Source organism: Ursus americanus, chromosome 16 (assembly GCF_024610735.1).
Source record: "Ursus americanus isolate L20-20 chromosome 16, mUrsAme1.1.p, whole genome shotgun sequence".
Classification (NCBI taxonomy): domain Eukaryota; kingdom Metazoa; phylum Chordata; class Mammalia; order Carnivora; family Ursidae; genus Ursus; species Ursus americanus.
In genome coordinates this window covers 63,214,527-63,234,481 of record NC_142142.1, presented here as the reverse complement: position 1 = coordinate 63,234,481, position 19,955 = coordinate 63,214,527, and the positions used below count along the sequence as shown (strand labels likewise).

General features: G+C 45.8%; 1 protein-coding gene across 1 annotated transcript in view; it reads right to left on the bottom strand.

Moving 5' to 3' along the window:
- Window positions 1-9,928: 9,928 nt before the first annotated feature.
- The window catches only part of LOC123792500 (uncharacterized), a 70,503-nt gene continuing 60,476 nt past the window's right edge, over window positions 9,929-19,955 (bottom strand). Inside the window, exons 5-7 of the mRNA XM_045797641.2 lie at window positions 13,523-13,786; window positions 12,524-12,677; window positions 9,929-11,804 (exon numbers count right to left, since the gene is read on the bottom strand). The gene's annotated coding sequence lies outside the window, so the exon portion shown is untranslated. The remainder of the gene's footprint in view (window positions 11,805-12,523; window positions 12,678-13,522; window positions 13,787-19,955) is intronic.

Below are 19,955 nucleotides of genomic sequence, written 5' to 3'. Positions count from 1 at the left end.
AGACTCTGCTCGGCGGTGAGTCTGCTTCTCCCTCTCCCTTTGATTCACCCCTCATTCTCTCTTAAGTAAACAAAATCTTAAAAAAAAAAAGTTCTTAATGTGATTTATGAAATTCTTTTGAGAATATCTGTCTAGTTGCTTTGTGCATTATAATTAAAATCCATGTTAAAAATTAAGTCAGGTAAATCTGCATTGACATTAAAAACAGTGTAATGGCTTTGTTGCATGGATGTTGGTGGGAAGAAGAGGTGGACACAGGCAGGGGTCCGGGTCTCCCCCTTGGGCCCAAGCATCCCCATCCTTTCTGAGATCTGGGTCCACGGCAGATTTCTGAGGCCCAGGGAAAGAGCAGATAGTAAACACTCCATGTGTCTTCTTATCCTATAACTTCTTTAGGTGCCTTTACATAGAGGATGCCCGGGGAGGAGGGAAAATCCTCCATCCTCCAGGCCCTCATCTCGCTGTTGTTTGCAGCGTGAGGTGGTGATGCACTGGTGGGTCCACGGCCTTGCGTCGGTGGGAGGGCTCTCCTTGCTGTTCGAGAAGGAGTTTAGAGAGGGTATGAAATCATTTTAGAAATGTTTCTTTTCCTTTTTGTTCGGTAGCTACTCTGTATTGAGAGTCCATTGTTATGGGCTGAATTGTGCCCCTAAATCCGTATATTGAAGTCCTGATCTCCCTGGTATGTCTGAGTGTGACTGCCTTTCTAGATAGGGCCTTTAGAGAGGTAAGTAAGGCAACATGAGGTCTTCTGAGCCCAAATGTAAAAGGACTAGTGTCTTCATAAGAGCTCAGATCACAGACACGCCTGGAGGAAGGAGCCTGTGAAGATGCCAGAGGAGGACGGCCATGAGGCCACCAGCAAGCCGCGGTGAGAAGCCTCTGAAGAAACCGTGTCTTCCAGCATCTGGATCTCTGCACGTGCGGCCACCAGAAACGGTGAGAAAAGAACTTTCCGTTGCTTGAGTCGGTCTGGTGTTTAGTTAGGCGGCCCTCACAAGCAGTGCCAGGGGCCGGCGGCTTCGAGCGCGGTAGCCTGCAGCCTTTCCGCAGGTACAGAGTACAATTTGAACATAGGTCGACCTGACTCCTTGGCTTGTGCTTTTTGGACCAACTGTTCTAGTAAGCTGTATTCATATTTTTAAAAATGGCACGGGCTGTCATCCAGCATATGATTTGACGTTTGTTTATTTGAAAGTTTACCTGATGTGGCTTTGTTCAGCTAGTCGGTTTTCATAATGTGTAAGAACTTCTGTGTTTTTTTGCATTCGGTGAAAGTACTGCGTGAAGTAGAAGTAAACGGTGACACAATATTTTATCCCCGTGCTGACTCCTCTCTGCCTGGAGCAGAGAGGGGGGTTTTAGTCTCTCCGAGGCTCCTGACGATGAGAATCCGTCATTACACGTACTCGTGGTGTTGAGCCAGTGGGCGACTGTCAGACGCTCCATTCGGTGTATTTATTGTATCGTTTAACCCTTAGAACCCTGGGGTGCGTGTTAGCCGTGTGTTGGGAATGTGCGGCCATAGGCTCAGGGGCCTGAGCTGGATTACTGGAGCGGTAGGTGCGGTCTGTGAATCGTGTGGTGGGACCTCGAACGGCACAGGTGTGAACTGTGTGGGGCCACGGTAAGCAGATTGTTCAAGCAAATATACTGGGCAATTTTTTTTGAGATTTGCAACAATTTGAAAAAACTCGCAAACTGTAGTCTAGAAATTCCAAAAAAATATGAAGAAAAAGGTGGTGTCGGGGCGCATGGGTGGCACAGCGGTTAAGCGTCTGCCTTCGGCTCAGGGCGTGATCCTGGCATTGTGGGATCGAACCCCACATCAGGCTCTTCCACTATGAGCCTGCTTCTTCCTCTCCCACTCCCCCTGCTTGTGTTCCCTCTCTCGCTGGCTGTCTCTATCTCTGTCGAATAAATAAATAAAATCTTTAAAAAAAAAAAAAAAGAAAAAGGTGGTGTTACACCGTGTATAATACGTAAGGTCCCGTGTTAACTGTCGCTGGTAAGGCTTCTGGTCAGTAGGAGGTTATTAGAGTTTTTTTGGGGGGGGGGTGCGAAGTTACACAGCGACTTGCGGCTGCACGAAGGGGAGTCCGCGATGGGTCAGCTGTGTGTGGTCCACATGGAAGGGAGTCCAAAATATTGACCTTAAAATCTTCATCTCTTGTTCAACTACACGTTTGGGTTTTTTAACTTATCTTTGAAAATAATTTATGGCTCTATTTCTTTATCTTCTTAATATAAACGGAATTGTGTAGTCATTTGTCAGACCTCTTGCTTCTGCTCTGGGATTTCCCCCCACTCTCTCTCGAGAGCCAAGTACCGGAGCTGAGCAGAGCGCTCTCCTGTCCACACCTGGGCCAGCCGCCCAGGCCCTTTTACTTGCTGACCGCCGTCCTGTAAGTCAAAGGACGTCTGGCCGTCAGCTTTGAAGACAGATTGACGTTGTTTTCTAGAAGTGTTCTGTTATGTGAAATAAACCTACTGATGCATGGTAGCAGCTCTTAAACATCTTGGTCTCAGAATCCCTGTACAGCCCTAAATACGCCTGAGGACCCCAAAGAGCTCGTATGCACATGGGTTGTATCTACGGATACTTACCAAGTTAGAAATTACAGCAGATTTTTAAAACACTTAATAATTCTTTTAAAAACGAAATAAGTATTCCTTTTAAAAAATGCACAGTACGTGTTAATGTAGCACTTCTCAAGAAAAATAATCATGTAAAAAATTTAGAAGAATGGCATTAATTTGTTAGATTTTAGCAAAGATCTGATGTTTGGCTTAATAGCTGAATTCTTGTATCTGCTTCTGCATCTAATCTGTAATTAGATTGTAATGTGTTGGCTTGGATTTCAGTATATGAAGAAAAATCAGCTTCTCAGAATATGTATTTAGAAAAGGAAGGAGGATTTTTCAGATAATTGTGGATATTGTTTTTGATGTTACACCGAAACTTTTGAAAGGTATTTGAAGTATGGAGTCTAAAATCGTGTCAATGGACTTAAAAAATTTTAGTTTAAGTTTTTAGAATTTATTAATTTATACATTTTTTTAAAGTTCTATTTTAGGTTCATCGCAAAATTGAGCAGAAAGTACAGAGTTCCTGGGGCACCTGGGTGGCTAAGTGTCCAGCTCTTGATTTCGGCTCAGGTCATGGCCTCAGGGTTGTGAGACTGTAACATACAGGAGAGTTGCACTGCCCTAAAGCTCTGTCCGCCTGTTCATTCCTTCCACCCCCCAGCCCCCAGCAACATTGATCCTTTAACTGTTCAGTGATCTTTTTGTTTCTCTTACACAGTTGACTCTTTGTACAACACGAGGGTTAGGGGCACAAATCCCCCAACACAGGCGAAAATCTGTGTATAATTACTGACTGCCCCAAACTTAAGTACTAATAGTCTCCTGTCGACTGGAGCCTTAGTCCTGACAGTTGATCAGTACGTATTTTTATGTTATGTGTATCATGTGCTGCATTCTTAAAGCATACTAGAGCAAAGTAAGTGTTAAACCATCAGGAAAATACATTTACAGCACTGTATTGATACTGCACATTTATATAATCACTGAAAACATCCACATTCTAAGTAGACCAACGGCGATCACGGCTGTGTTAAGGGTCAAGTGCATTAAGTTTCCTTGGTGAATCTTGCACTTCGCATGGGTCTTTAACCCGCGTGTAGTCACGAACCATGATGCCTTTAGTCCTTTGGAAAATACTCACTCGCTGAATTGTGCGGCTTTCTCAGTGCTGACACACGTCATGGCTCGTTATCAACGGACCCCTCGGTGAGTCTCCCCATCAGGATCGTCAGGGCGAGTCTAAGGTTCGGGAAGCCTTCCAGCTCACAGGATACAAGTCCTGTAAGGTTTTCATGTTAGCTTAAAAATGCGGTCTTTATCCTCAGCGACACGCTCTGAGAGCACGACGGCCGGTTCCGTCCGCCAGGACTCCTGTGCCCTTCTCAGCACACGCGCTGCGCCGTTCAGCCGGCTGTCGGGTCACACAGGTGCCGCTCCGCAGTCGTTCGGTCTGGAGCGGAAGTACTTAGATGTGCTTCCCATTTCGTCCCATAGTATTAAAGCGACGAACGCTCGAGGTCAGGTTTGATGCAAGTTTGACCGTGTCTCTGTCTTCTGCGCAGGGGCAGTGTCTGTGTTACGGAGCGTGGGCAGGGACGGCTGTGGCCGCTGGCGCACGGGAGCCCCAGACGCGGACCCCGCCGGCCGTCGGGGGTGATGGCGCTGCTGCGTTCGCACGTCAGCGAGAGTGGCAATCCCACGGCGAGTTGTCAGAGCCCCAGAATGTCTCAGACCCTCGGAGTTCACGGATCCCATGAATGGTCCCGGTCAGTCCTGCTCTTTACACGTGAACCCAGGAGGAATTGGACTGGGGAGGACGTGCATTCTTGGTGTTTCTTCCATCACCGAAGTTCTCTTGGTCCGGCTGTCCGCCGCAGTCTCCATGCTTTTGGAGGGAGACTTGGGTCGTTGAGCCGCGTCCTTCCCCTTCGGGCTCTGTGGGAGGCAGGGTGCCTGCGGTCTGCTCTGCTCCCCTGCGACGCTGGCCTCCTGGGCTCTCAGTGCTCTCAGTCCCTGGTGGTAAAGGCTTCCTCTGGGATTTGGTGTTGGAAGCTTCACCTGTTGTGTCCCAGAGTCTGTATCAGTAATGGAGTTGACATTTTCATCGCCGTGTGATGACTGCTTTCATCCCTTACTGGTCCTGAACTTGGGTAAAACAGGTGTTATTTATGGGGCCCCACAGACCCACAGTGGACTCTGCTGTCTAGTTGGTGTGTCGGGGTACGTGTGATTAGCTTAGCAGAAATGGGAAAACCGTGACAGTATATGCTAGACCCTGTGGTCTTTCTGGTGAGAATGGGGTCCAGACACGTCTCAGGCTGCGAGTCCTTGCAGCTGTTAACCCTCCGCAGTTCTGGCCACAGCTTATAAGCCACAGGTGCTTATATGTGCTGCTTACATGTGTAAGGTGAGAAGAGCCTGGATTTCCTGAGTAATAATGCTTTCGGCAAGCCCTTTATCCCTCTGTTCCTCGGCTTTTCTCTGAGCGTCAGTTTCTGCCCTTCCTGTGGGTCAGAAGGTTAAGTGGGATCACACATGGGTGCCACATGGGAACTGTTCTCTCAGTGGGCTCTGCTCACGGCAGGGGCTGTGGTCCCGTCCCCAAGTAGCATAAACGGAGTCATAACTTGCATTCCTCACAGTGTTGTTGTCGCTGTTGTGTTTTAAAGGCCGGGTAGAATTTGAATAGACACCTGGGAAAGACTCCCTCAGGATGAGTATATAAAGCAAAATGTTAAATCCTCTGTGACTCCCCACCAGGACTTGGAATGTCCCCGGTGGGAATCCCCGTGCATTCACCATGCATCGTGCGTGTGCACACGAATGTTCCAGCTACTTCGTCACTGGACAGCAGGCCTCGAAGGTCTGTATTTCCAAGTCCGTAGGCAAATACCCAATGAGTTTTCTATAAAGACAAATCATGATAGCAGTTTCAAAGTTACAAGGAAAAAGGAAACTAAAGATTTTTCTGTCCTCATCAGGTAAATTATCTCTACAGCACTCCCCATGATGACGGGCACAGTTGTGTTCCCAGCAGAATTCACTATCTCTTGAGGAAGCTTTTCCATTTTGAGGCGATTGTGATTGCTGGAGTAATTCATACTCTAGCATGATTTGGAGTCATTGGGGTACATTTTACAGACACTGACGTTGAAAAAGCATGAGGGCAGGTATGGAGATTAGTGATGGGTTTGGAGCCGAGCGGAACGGCGGTGCCAGAGAACAAGCGTTGTGAGAACAGGGAGGGGTCTTGTAGTTTGAAGCACGTCGCTGCAGTGGCGTGGATACGGGATACCGAGGCTCCGTCCGCGAGGTGCATTGCTGTCCACACGTAAGAGGAGTTCAGGTTAAGTGCTCTGGGGATTTCTTCAGATAATGTTAGTGAAAGTAGTAATCAGTTATTTTGTTTGTAATTCGTCAGTTAACATACAGTGTAGTATTAATCTCGGGTGTACAGTGTAGTGATTCAGCACGTCCGTACGTCACCCGTGCTCATCACGACAGGTGCACTAGCCCGTCCCCCTGTCCCCCCGCCGCCCGTCTCCCCTCTGGTCACCTTCAGTGTGTTCTCTGTAGTTCAGTCTGTTTCTTGGTTTGTCTCTTGGTTTCTTTTCTTTTCTTCCCTTTGCTCATTTGTTTTGTTTCCTAAATTCCACATATGAGTGCAGTCGTATGGTATCTGTCTTGTCTGACCGACTGCTTAGAATAGTACTCCCCAGCTCCATCCATGTCGTCGCCACTGACAAGATTTCATTCTTTTTTATGGCTGATATTCCACTGTATTTGCACACCACATCTTCACTTGTCTGTCGATGGACATTTGGCCTCTCTCCATAATGTAGCTGTTGGTGGTGATGCTGTAAGCATCAGGGAGCATGTGTCCCTTAGAATCAGTATTTTTGTGTCCTTTGGGTAAAAACCTACTAGTGCAATTGCTGGGTCGTAGGGTAGCTCTATTTTTAACTTTTTGAGAACCCTCATGCTGTTTTCCACAGTGGCTGCACCAGCTTGCGTTCCCACCAACAGGGTAAGACGGTTCCCCTTTCCCCGCATCTTCTCCAATATCTGTTGTTTCCTGAGTTGTTAACTTTAGCCATTCTGACAGGTGGGAGGTGGTATTTCCCTGGTGATGAGCAATGTGGAGCATTTTTTCATGTGTCTGTTGGCATCTGTGTGCCTTCTTTGGAGAAATGTCCATTCTGGTCCTCTACCCATTTTTAAATTGGATTATTCATTTTTTTGGGTGTTGAGTTTTGTAAGATCTTTATAGACGTCAGATACCAGCCCTTTATCTGTAATGTCATTTGCAAATATCTTCTCCCATTCTGTAGGTTGTCTGTTAGTTTTGTCAACTGTTTCCTTTCCTGTGCAAAAGCTTTTTGTCTTACTTTTCCAATGAAGACATACAAATGGCTAACAGACACATTCAAAATCATTAGCCATCAGGAAATTCAAATCAAAACCACACTAAGATACCACTTTACGCCAGTTAGAATGGCAAAAATTGACAAGGCAAGAAACAATTGTTGGAGAGGATGTGGAGAAAGGGGATCCCTCTTCCATTGTTGGTGGGAATGCAAGTTGGTACAGCCACTCTGGAAAACAGTGTGGAGGTCCCTTAAAAAGTTAAAAATTGAGCTACCCTATGATCCAGCTATTGCACTACTGGGTGTTTACCCCAAAGATACAGACGTAGTGAAGAGAAGGGCCATATGCACCCCAATGTTCATAGCAGCATTGTCCACAATAGCTAAATCGTGGAAGGAACCGAGGTGCCCTTCAACAGATGACTGGATTAAGAAGATGTGGTCCATATATACAATGGAATATTACTCAGCCATCAAAAAGAACGATTTCTCAACATTTGCAGCAACATGGATGGGACTGGAGGAGATAATGCTAAGTGAAATAAGTCAAGCAGAGAAAGACAGTTATCATATGGTTTCACTCATTTGTGGAACATAAGGAATAGCAGGAAGATGGGTAGGAGAAGGAAGGGAAGAAGGAAGGGGGTGGGTAAACATAAGGGGGAATGAACCACGAGAGACTACGGACTCTGAGAAACAAACTGAGGGCTTCAGAGGGGAGGGGGGTGGGGGACTGGGATAGGCCAGTGATGGGTATTAAGGAGGGCACGTATTGCATGGTGCACTGGGTGTTATACACAATGAATCATGGAACTTTACATCAAAAACTAGGGATGTACTGTATGGTGACTAACATAATAAAAAATTATTATTAAAAAGAAAAGCTTTTTGTCTTGATGAAGTTCCAATAGTTCACTTTTGTCTTTGTTTCCCTTTAGAGACGTGTCTAGCAAGAAGTTGCTGCCTGTGTCCTCAAGGAGTTTGATGGATTCCTGTCTCACACTGAGGTCTTTCATCCATTTAGAGTCTATCTTTGTGTGTGGTGTAAGGAAGTGTCCAGTTTCATTCTTCTGCATGTGGCTGTCCAGTTTTCCCAGCACCATTTATTGAAGAGACTGTCTTTTTTCCTTTGGATATTTTTTCCTGCTTTGTCGAAGATTAGTTGACCATAGAGCTGAGGGTCTATTCTGGGCTCCCTACTCTATTGCGTTGATCTGTGTGTCTGCAATTGGCTATTGAGGATTAAATAGGATTAGAGTATGCTAAGTTGGACAACAGAGGTATTGGGTAGTATTTTCCAGGCAGAGGGAGAAATACAAAGAAAGACAAATGCATCAGGCATTTTTGGACAACGAAGGTGAATAATGGGAAACAAGGTTGGAAAGGTAGGATGGGCATCAGATTTCAGAGGACTACAAATTATGGGCTTCATTAGTATAAACTGTACCATTCCATGAACACGGGATGCTTTTTCTGTTATTTATATTTTCAGTGTCTTTCGCCAATATCTGGTTTTCAGGGTAGAGCTCTTTCAGTTCTTTGATTAAATTTAATCCTAAGTATTTTGTTTTTGACGCTGTTGTAAATGGGATGGTCCTTATTTTTCAGATACTTTGTCGTCAGTATATAGAAATGCCGCTGTTGTTGGAATGTGGATTTTGTATCCCGCAGCTTTACGGAGTATATCCATTAGCTCCAGCAAGTTTTGGTGGAGTCTTTAGGACTTTATGAAAACGTGTGCAAATGAGGACTGTTGTGGCTAGGACTCCTTGTGCTGTGTGCAGTAGTGGGCACCCCGCCTCCCTCCTGACCCTGGACCGCTGGAGGCCTGCGTGGACGTCACTACGTGGAAGGACGTTCCTTCGGTATCTACGGTTTTGTCATGAGCAGATGTTGAATGTTGTCGGTGCTTCTGTGTCTGCAAGCACCCAGACGGCGCAGTCTGTCAGCGCTGTGTGCTGCACGGGTTTACCTGCGTCCCAGGGATGAGTCCCAGATGGGCGTGGTGAGTGAGCCTGCCAGTGGGGTGGGTTCTGTCTGATAGTAGAAGAAATGCCTGCGTTTATACTCATGAGGGATTTACCTTCACGTTTTCTGGTTTGTCCTTCTCTGGCTTTGGTATTAGGGTGATGCTGGCTTTTTAAAATGTGTTTCGGGCGGGCGGGGCCCAGGCTGGCTCAGGTGGGGCCTGTGACTCGTGAGCTCAGGAGTCCACACCCCACGTTGGGCAGAGACAGCACTTTTAGAAAAGAATTTGGGCGTGTTCCCTCCTGTTTTGGGAAGGATTAGCATAAATTCTTTGGTAAACTTTACCAGTGAGGCCACCTAGTCCTGAGCTTTTCTTTAGAAGAATTTTGATGAGTGATTCGGTCTGCTTACCCCTAACTGGTCCGTTGAGGGTTTCTACTACTTGTGGATTCAGTCTGGCTAGAGCTCTTTTCAGCTGTGGCGGCCGGCCTGGGGCTCAGCCCCTTGCCTGGGCAGGGGCAGACCGGGCTCCAGGGCTGCTGGGGTTCTTCTGAGGACCGGGACGAGGCAGAGCTGCAGTGGGTCCCGTGGACACAGCACCCTGCCCCCCGCATCTGTGTCAGGTCCCCAGGGGTTGAGGGCACACTGGGGGCTTGGGGGACACCCTCTGCATCTTGCTGTGCGGTCTGTACAGCTGATGCGTATTTAACATGACTATACCTGTTTTCTACCCAACAGAACAAAGAAGTGGCATGAACTGAGCAGCACCTGTCCAACGTTGCTGTTCTGGAAACTCTCCGGGTAGGACTGTTGGAACATGGATTCAGGAGGTCTGGGGTGGTCCTGACGACTTCCTGCTTCTACCAGGTTTGCAGGTGAGACTGCTGGTCCAGCCAACCACACTTAAATAGTGTCACTTTACCCTTAAAATATGCCTCTTTACTTGGGGCTTTTCATTTCTCTGGAGTTTGAGGAAATGAAGCAAAACCACACACACGAAACTCTTAGACGGAGAACAAAATTTTATTCTAAAAATAGATCTCAGTAACAGTGAAAATACCAAAAGCTGGTTATTATAATAAAAAGAGAAAAGGAATTTGCTTTAAGTTTTTCTCCTGAAAAATACAAAATTCTAATATGTTGCTAACTCTCATTTATCTGTATGGGAAATACTCAGGTTTTGGGTTATCTAAAGTCGTAGATTGGATTCTAATAGATCTTCAAGTAAATACATTCTCAATGCAAGCAGAATTAGGACATGTGCGCCCCGGGGAAGCCATGGTTCGTGCCCCCACTTCCCCCTTTGTGTGCGGGGACAGAAAATAATAACAGCTTCCAGATAGATAAGACAGTGTTTAGACCCAAAGCACAGGCAGCTGGCAAAGTATCTAGCGACCCTTCTTCCAAGTGCTGCAGAAACAATTTAAAAGGCTCGCGTTGTACTTAAGACAGAAGCATCTACTTGCAGCTTACGTCTGTTTTGCAAAGAAATGAAAGCAGCTGGACCCCAGGCAGGTGCCTGGTATGTTACTAACTAGCCCACCTCTCTCTGCAGACTGGGGCGGACCGGGCTTCCCGCCACAATGCGCGCCTTGCAGACCTGCCCTGTCACCCGATCCTTGCCTCGGCCCAGTGCACAGCGAGTAGAAATGATGCTTTTATAAAAATTCTTGGCATCCTCTGAAAACCAAAAACTGATCACAAGTTACATTTAAATCTTATTCAATATAGACGCAGGGTCACAAGGACAGCTCTTAGCTTATTTTTGGATTAGCAGAAACAGGCTGTACTTTAGTAAGATGGTATTTCTGTCTTGGGTGGTCACGTAGTAGGACTAAATACTTTTTTTTTTTTTTTTGCCAAACGACCCTGAGTTTTGGCTGCTGTAATATAAACTATAAAACCGAACCCTCAGAGAGACACTGAGGGACACCAGTGTTCCTCCAACACTGTGCTTTCTCTGTTACTGTAATACAGCCGAGTGTCCCTCCACGGGAGACGAGGCCTGGAGAGGACTAAAAATCCCAATACAAAGGTTTTTTTTTCAATATAAAAATGCAATTTCCCCAAATCTGAGTAAAATCAACAGTGCACAAAAATGCAGCACTGTCGTCCTGCAGGCGGAATGGGCTGAGGAACAGAGCCGTGGTTGGTGGTGCCCCCCAGACGGAGCCCTGCAGCTTGTTCGGGAGGCTTACATTGCGTTACATGGTCCTCGCTACGTGAAGTTCTGCATCTCTTACAAATATTCACCACACATAAAATTAGCTTGCATATGAAATAAAGCCATTGCCAGTAGTGACACTATTCTCACAGTAGCAAAAAACCTAACTCAACATCGCAATTTACTGAAATTACCCGGAGGCAACACTACTTAAATGGTTGGAAGCAGCTGTCGTAGGAACACAGGCTCCAGCAGCGCCGAGCCCCACAGCTGGGTCTAGTTCTGAGTGGGGCAGGGGGCAGTGCGTGTTGCTTCTAGACCAAGTACTAAGCTGCAAAAGCTGGCTTATTCCTCGAGTTTCTGCCGTGTGGCATTTGTGTGAAAACCCTGCGGTCCGTACTTGTGGGCTCGGTGGCACTGTGCCCTTCAGTGAGGTGGTCGTCCAGTTACTGCCCAGTGGGACCAGTGCCACAGAAAGGGCAGACTTCTCTTACTATTTAACATGATAGGCTCCAAATACTCATTTAAAAAACCCAAACCAAACCCTTTTTACCTTTAGTAACAGTGAGGAATCTTTACATGTTTATATAGTATGTTGTACATTATATGCATGGCCTGTGTATTCTTTTCAAGAATGACTAAAATTAATCGAGAGGGCAGCTATCATCTTTCCATCGGCCCTCGGATTTCCTTAAATGATGGCATCGTGTTCGTCACTGTAATAGATCAGAAGTTAAAATTACTTTGTTTTCCATTTGTGTCAAAGTGGTCTGGTTCTCATATTTAAATAACTTCAAGTTCTAGGATCAGCACAGTCATTTCTTTATGGCTACGGGTTCCAGCCGACTTACACCCACACCTCTGCTGTGCAACTTCTGACCCCCCCAAGCACCCACGACTCCTTGAACATGTGCCCCGTGTTAGGTGCGCTACGACAGACTCATGTCATTACCCTGTTTCACTCAGGACCGGAAGCTAAGGCAGTGTGGGACGGACCCCTGCCACGTCCCCGGTAGCGCCACACTGAGCACTAGGCCCCTGCATGGGCGCTCACTCCTAGATATGCAAGGCCTCGGTTTCTTTCATGGGACCAGCATAAAATAATTTCGAAGCAACCACTGGCTTTGACATGCACTAAGGGAAATGGCTGAATGAACCACAAGACTGTAGCGTGCACCCTAACTTCAGACGTACTCGCCGGCACCCTCCCGGGGCCCGAACAGGTGTTTTTTACGCTTACAGGCCCGACTGAAAAGAGACAACGTAAGTACAACATTTTCATAGGCACGTACATCCATTTGTGTTTGCAGGTAATGAACGATTTGCCGTGGGCACAGAGGATTAATGGAATGCGATTCCTAAACTTGGGGTTCTGTTCTAGCATTTTGTCGTGGTATTTAAGGAAATACAGAAATAAGTTCTGGTCAAAACTCACATGGTTCTATACCGAATGCCTCTTCTCGAATAATACGTTCTGCATCCAATGTAAAGAATCGACAGAACTCCCAGTGTTGACACAATACCGCCAAGAAAGCTGCCAATATCAAATTTTGATCCTGGATTTCCCTTAGAATTAATAGTGGGTGTGACTAGAAGAAAACGAAAAAAAGAGGCTTTAGTTGCTTTTACACAACCTTACTATAACGAGCTGCCACTCTGATTTTCTGAGAAAGCCTGCTTTGTGTTGGGTGACGGCTGGGCTCTGGGTCCCTGCAGCCGATCCAGCACTTCTCCCCCCGCACCTGCCGCCCCAGCATCTGAGGGTCTTTGTTCTGCTGGACCCCGACCTTCGACCACAGCCCCCGATGTGGGGAAATGTGTTTCCTTATTGTATTGGTCCTCGTAAGTGTTCACGCCTTAACCACAGGTCCGGGCATGCCAGTGGTGATCCTGCTGCTGGATCCTGTCCAAATGGTTCTAACTTAAATTTCTCCTTTGGAATAAATTGGGGGACTTAAACTGTTTTGGCTTTATCACACTGAAAGCCCTGGAGACATTATAGTTGATTTCGGAACATAAACTGTAGTAAGGCTGGAGTGGAAACCAGAAAGCCTTCTGCTTGTGCTCATCCATGTAGCCACGAGCTTCTCCATGCAGCTGACCTCTGCACACGTGACAAGGTCAGTGCTGGCTGACAGCAGTGCTTGCCTGAGACCACGTGATGAGCTCAGTGGCAGAAATGAACCACCGTTAACCACGATTGGGGCTGAGAAACCCAGGGGCTGATGCTGCCTAGTTCTGCCCTGTAACGAGGGAGCCGGAGGTCCAGGCACTTTTTCAAACCACGGAAGGTACAGTTCCCTGCTAGGACACGGCCCTGTGGCTGATATATGCAACAGGACACCCCGTCCGCATTTCTGCTTTTGCAGAACGGCACGATGATGGCATGTGACCCCTACGTTCAGCACAGAAACAGGGTAGCTTTGATACCTACTTGTTACAGATGAAGAAACAGATGTGGCTGAACTGTTGTGGGCTGTGGTGGTGACTGTGGCTGGCGTCGTCTGGGTCGTGTTCTGTGAAACTGAGCTGGTGTTAGTACTGTCTCCAGAGCCTCTGGGTGCTGTGGTTGTAGCTGTTGTGGACATCAAGGCCGTGACGGGCTCTGTCTTGGAGACGGAAGACACTGGAGTCGTCGACTGCCTCACGGTGCTGGCGGGCTGGCTCGTGTGGTTGGAGGTCACAGCGGTGACATTCTCTGCAGGAGGATCGAGAAACGTTAGCACTGGGGCCGAGGCTCAGGTCATCGACCCGGTCGCGGTGGCCTCCACGGTCAGACACAACAGCACGAAGACGCTGAACCCGCCGATACCAGCGTTTTACAGCAACTCAGTATCTCAGATGGTGAACGACCCTGCGGGATCCCAGCCTGCGTTTCCACCAAGTTAGGAACTAGTGGAAGGTAGGAAATAACCCAGAGGACTGCATTCCTTCAGGATGAGGACCGTGTCTGAACCATCTCTGTCGGAACCTCTTACTGCCGCCCTGCCACCAGTATTGTGGATGGACGGGTGGACAGAGGAAGGAAGGGTCTGTCAAGAAGCGGTTTCTGTGTCACCTCCTTCCCAGGAGCATCAGGACCAGCGAGCACGAGCTGTGTGTTAACCCCCACGCGGGACAGGAACAGAGCGCGTCTCTGGGAAGGTCAAGGAGACTTCCCGAGTGCACTGGGACGTCACCTGCTGGCGCCCAGCGTGGCTGCTTGGAAATCATCTCCCTCAGCCTGTCTCTGGAGGCTTCATAACGGCCAGCACCTGGGCCAGCCCCTCGGGTCACACCTCACATGGAGGTTGTCATGAAAAGTCAGGTACTGATCCTGTCACTACTCCCCAAAACGCCTAAAGAGAAAATCCCTCGCTTCCCATTTGGAAAAAGACTTCCTCTTAGCTGCGTGTGTATCAGGTATGCTGTGACCAAAGCCTGCTTACTTGACACGGTACCGTCTTCGTAACGTCACCACCTCACCGCCTTTCCGGCCATGGGCGCCTTAGTCCCTGTAATTTAGTCCATGCTGTTGAGGGACTGAAAGGGCTCTTCTCTCTTTGCCCCTTTAATGTGAACGGACAGATTCCTGCATGGGTGTCGCGTCTCTGAGCATCCTGCAGGCTTACTGCTGCCTTCTGCCGCCTGTGTCGGCCTGTGTCGCTCTGGCCATCCGAGCACCAGCGGAGGGCGCCCGGGCTGCCGCCTCCGTCCCAGCAGCGCCGACCCGCGCCCACACAGATTGCTTCCTCCACCAACATCCCATCTTCCCCTTATTTGGATTTTTTCTTAAAAGACTTTAAATTTTTTGTTTCTCAGTTTAACTGTACAGGCTTATTTTAATAGTGCTGCTTATTTGCCTATAAGCTTTTACTATTCGATTCCTAGTACGTTTTCAACTCTGGGTCCCTACTGTGTGGTCTCACCCACAAAGTATTATTTAATTTTTTAAAAAGGCCAAAAGAATAATTTTGTACTACACAGACCAATAAATTAGTTATTCCAAGTAGAGGATACAAATAAGAACTTGAACTAATCCGAATGCTCCATATGGACATAACACACTCTAGAACCGAAATCTTCCTTTTTTTGAACTAGTGCATGAATGTGATTGTAGTGAAACAGCACAGAACCAGTGTTTGTATCACATCTTCACAACACAATGATCTTTGCAGAGTAAAACAATGAACACAGTGCTGCTTTTGGATACACCACACGTGCACACACACACACGTGCCCGCACCAGCCTGCTCCCCCCTCTGCCAGCAGAAACTCTTCAGAGCCACTGGACAGAGTCGGGTAAAAGTAGGGAGCTGCGATCATTTTATCCAAACCAGGAATACTTGGTCTGACAAAGTTGTCATTTGGAAATGAAGAGTTTTCCAGAAAAGCAAAAGCTCAAGTAGCTTATCACCACCGGACCGGCCTTACAAGAAACGTTAAAGGTGCTGATGAGTAACAGGAAAACATGAAGATAAGGTACGATGCAGACGAATCTAACGTAAAGGTGGTGGATTCCTGACTTACTAGCCATGTGAAGGTTAAAAGACAAAAGCAGTAAAAGTAGAACCATAGTAATTAGTTAAGGGATATACAGTATGAAAGATGTAATGTGACGAAGTCATAAAACACTGGGGGGAGGGAGCCGAGAAACGTAGAGCTTCAGAATGGACTCAAACGTCATCAGCTTGAGACAGACTGTCCTAAATGTAAGTTGTCAAATCCTCTCCCAGTCGCGTGGTAACCGCAGAGCAGTGACCTACAGGAGACGCACATGGGAAAGGACCCCAAGCTCACCACTGAAGACACCCCTCAGACCACAGAAGGAACACAGCAGTGGAAAAAAAACATACCTATCAATAATTACTTTAAATGCAAGTGGACTACATTCTACAAAAGAAAGCATGGCTGAGTGGCTGAAATAGACGGACCCAAGCTATATGCTGCCTACAAGAGACTCCAGACCCAAAGGCACAGACTGAAAGTGAAGGGACGAAGGGTTACTCCATGCAAATGGAGAACAGGAGGAGGCTGGGACAGCTACACTTCTGTCAGACAAAGGGGTTTGATGTATTTTTTTTTTTAAGTAGGCTCTATATCCAATGTGGGGCTTGAACTTATGACCCTGAGATTACGAGTCACATTCTCTACCAACTGAGCCAGCCAGGCACCCCCAAAATAGACTTTAAAACAGACAGTGAAATAAGACAAAAGAGGGCATTAAATAAAGAGGTCAATCCCAGAAGAGCATAAAACATTTGTATATATTTATGCATCCAACATAAAGAACCAAAATGTATAAAGCAAATCTTAATAGATCAAAAGGGAGAAATAGAAACAATAATAGCAAGGGACTTTAAAACCCTATTTTCATTAAGTTAGGTCGCTGGATGGGCGCCTGGGGTTCAGTCGGTTGTGCATCAGACTCTTGGTTTCAGCTCAGGTGGATGATCTTGGGGTTATGGGACTGAGCCCCGCATCGGGCTCTGCATTCAATGGGGAAGTCTGCTTGAGAGTCCCCCCCCCCCCCGCCATCTGCCCTGCTCTGCTTTCTCTCTAATTTTTTTTTAAAGATTTTATTTATTTATTTGACAGAGGAGAGACAGCCAGCGAGAGACGGAACACAGGCAGGGGGAGTGGGAGAGGAAGAAGCAGGCTCATAGTGGAGGAGCCTGATGGGGGGCTCGATCCCATAACGCCAGGATCACACCCTGAAAAGGCAGACGCTTAATGACTGCGCCACCCAGGCGCCCCTCTCTCTAAAATAATCTTAAAAAAAAATTAGAAAAGTAAAAAACAATATTGGCCTTAAACAATACTTTAGACCAAATGGACTTCACAGACATACATAGAACATTCCATCCTAAAGCAACAGAATACACATTCTTCCCAAGTACACATGGGACATTCTCCAGAACAGATACGATTTTAGACCACAAAACTAGTCTTAATAAAATAGAAAAAATAATCATACTGAGCGTATTTTCCAACAATGGTATAAAACTAGAAATTAAGAGAAGAAAACTAGAAATTCACAAATACATGAAGTTTGAACAGTACACTACTTAACAACCAATGGTTCAAAGAAAGCAAAAAGGAAATCAAAGTATACCTTGAGACAGATGGAAGTAAAACATACCAAAACTTACGGGTTGCAGCAAAAGCAGCTCTACGAGAAAAGTTTATAGAGATAAATGTCTACCACAAGAGACAAGAAAGATCTCAAACAATCTAATTTTATACCTCGAGCAACTAGAGAACAAAGCCCAAAGTTGGTAGAAGAAAGGAAACAATAAAGATCACAGTATAAATAAAAACGGAAGACTAAAAAGATCAATGAAACAAAGAACTGGAACTGGTTCTTTGAAGGGATGATCAAAATTGACAAACCTTCAGCTAGAATCCCCAAGAGAAAAAGGACAAATAAAATCAGAAATCAAAGAGATGTTACAATGGATACTACAGAATTACAAAGAACCACAAGAGACCACTAGGAATAATTATATGCCAGCAAACTGGACAACCTGCAAGAAATGGGTACATTCCTAAAAACACAACTTTCTAAGACTGAATCATGAGGAAAAAGAACAATTTGAACACACAAGATCTATTACTACTAAGGAGATTGGATCAGTAAACAAAAACCTCCCAACAAACCGAAGTCCAGAACCAGATGGCCTCACTGGTGAGTTCTGCTCCACATTGAAAGAAACAACAACCTTTCTCAAACTCTTTCAGAAATAGAAGGGAACACTTCTAAACACATTTTACCAGGCCAGCGTTACCCTGATAAACAAAACCAGATCGGGATGTCACAAGCAAAGAAATGTAATGCCCGATATCCTTGATGAATAGAGATGTAAAAATTCCCAGCAAAGTATTAACAAACCATATTCATCAATCTATTAAAAGGGTCCTACATCATGATCAAGTGTTATTTATTCCAGGGATGCAAAGATGGTTGAGCAGAACTCACCAGTGAGGCCGCCTGGTCGTGGACTTTGGTTTGTTGGGAGGTTTTTGTTTATGATCCGATCTCCTTAGTGGTAATAGGTCTGGTCTGTTCATGTCTGTGCAATTCAGTGTTACCCATCACATGAACAAAATGAAGGCTAGAAATCTTATGATCATCTCAACAAATGCAGAAAACGCACATGATAAAATTTAACATGTTTACAATAAAAACTCAATAAAGTAGTTAATAGAGGGAATGTACCCCAACATAATAAAGGCCATATATGACAAATCCAGAGCAAACATCATATTCAATGTTGAAAAACTGAAAACTTTTCCTATAAGCTCAGGAACAAGACAAGGACACCCCCTCTTGTCACTTTTCTTCAACATATATTAGAAGCCCTAGCCAGAGCAATTAGTCAAGAAAAATAAAAGGCAAATTGGAAAGGAAAAAGTAGAACTGTCACTATGTGCAGATGACATGGTATTATATACAGAAAACCCTGAAGACACCACCAAAATAACTGTTAGAACTAATACATGAATTCAGTTAAGTTGCAGGATACAGACATCAGTATACAAAAATGTGTTTTATTTCTAAACACTCATAAGGAACCTGCAGGAAGCACAGTTAAGAAAACAATTGTGTTAAAACTGCATCAAAAAGAAGAAAATACCTAGGAATAAACTTAACCACGAAGGTGAATGACCTACATACTGAAAACTATAAAACACTGATGAAAGAAATTGAAGATGACACAATGGAAAATTATTCCGTGTTCGGGGACTGGAAAAATTAATATTGCTAAAAATCCATTCTAGCCAAAGCTTTCTGTAATTCAGTGCAATCCCAATCAAAATTCCAATGGCATGTCTCACAAAAATGGGAAATCCTGAAATGTGTATGGACCACAAAACACTCTAAATAGCCAAAGTAATCCGGACAAAAGAACAAAGGTGGAGACATTATGCTTCCTAATTTCAAGCTATATTACAAATCTGCACCAATCCAGACGGTATGGCACTGGCATAGAAACAGACACACGGATCAACAGAACAGACCACCCAGAAGTAAACCCATGGACATACTGTCAATTAATTTATGCTCAAGGATTCAAGAGTATACTATGGGGAAAACAGTGTAAACCATGGTCCGACACCGTATATAAAAGTTAACCTCAGATGGACTAAGGACTTAAATGTTAAGACTTAAATCATAAAACTCCTACCACAAAACATAGGCAGTAAGCTCCTTGACGTTAGTCACAGCTATTGTTTTTTTGATTTGACCCCAAAAGCCAAGGCAACAAAAAAAACCCCAAAATAAGCAAATGGTACTGCATCAAACTAGAAAGCTTCTGCACAGCCAAGGAAGCCGCCAACAAATGAAAAGGCAGCCTGCAAATCATCTCATAAGGGGTTAATACCCAGAATACATAAAGAGGTCATTCAACTCAACAGCAAAAGAAAAACTATCCAACTAAAAACAACAGGTGGAGGATCTGAAGAGACATTTTTCCATAGACACACAGAGGGCCAACAGACACGTGAAAAAATGCTCCACGTCCCCAATCATCAGGGAAATGCCAATCAAAACCACAGTGGCTATCATCTCACACCTGTCAGAATGGCTAAAATCAGCAACCCAGGAAATAACAGGTGTTGGCGAGGATGTGGAGAAAGGGGGACCTTGTGCACTGCTGGCGGGAATGCAAGCTGGTGCAGCCACTCTGGAGAACCGTGTGGAGGCTCCTCAGAAAGTTAAAAGTAGAGCTGCGATGTGATCTAGAAGTTCCATTTCCAGTTATTTGTATCCTAAGGTAACAAAAACACTAACTTGAGAGCGCGTCCGCACTGCCACGTTCACGGCAGCATTACTGACAGTAGCTGGTTACGGAGACGATCCAGGTGTCCGCTGACGGACGCAC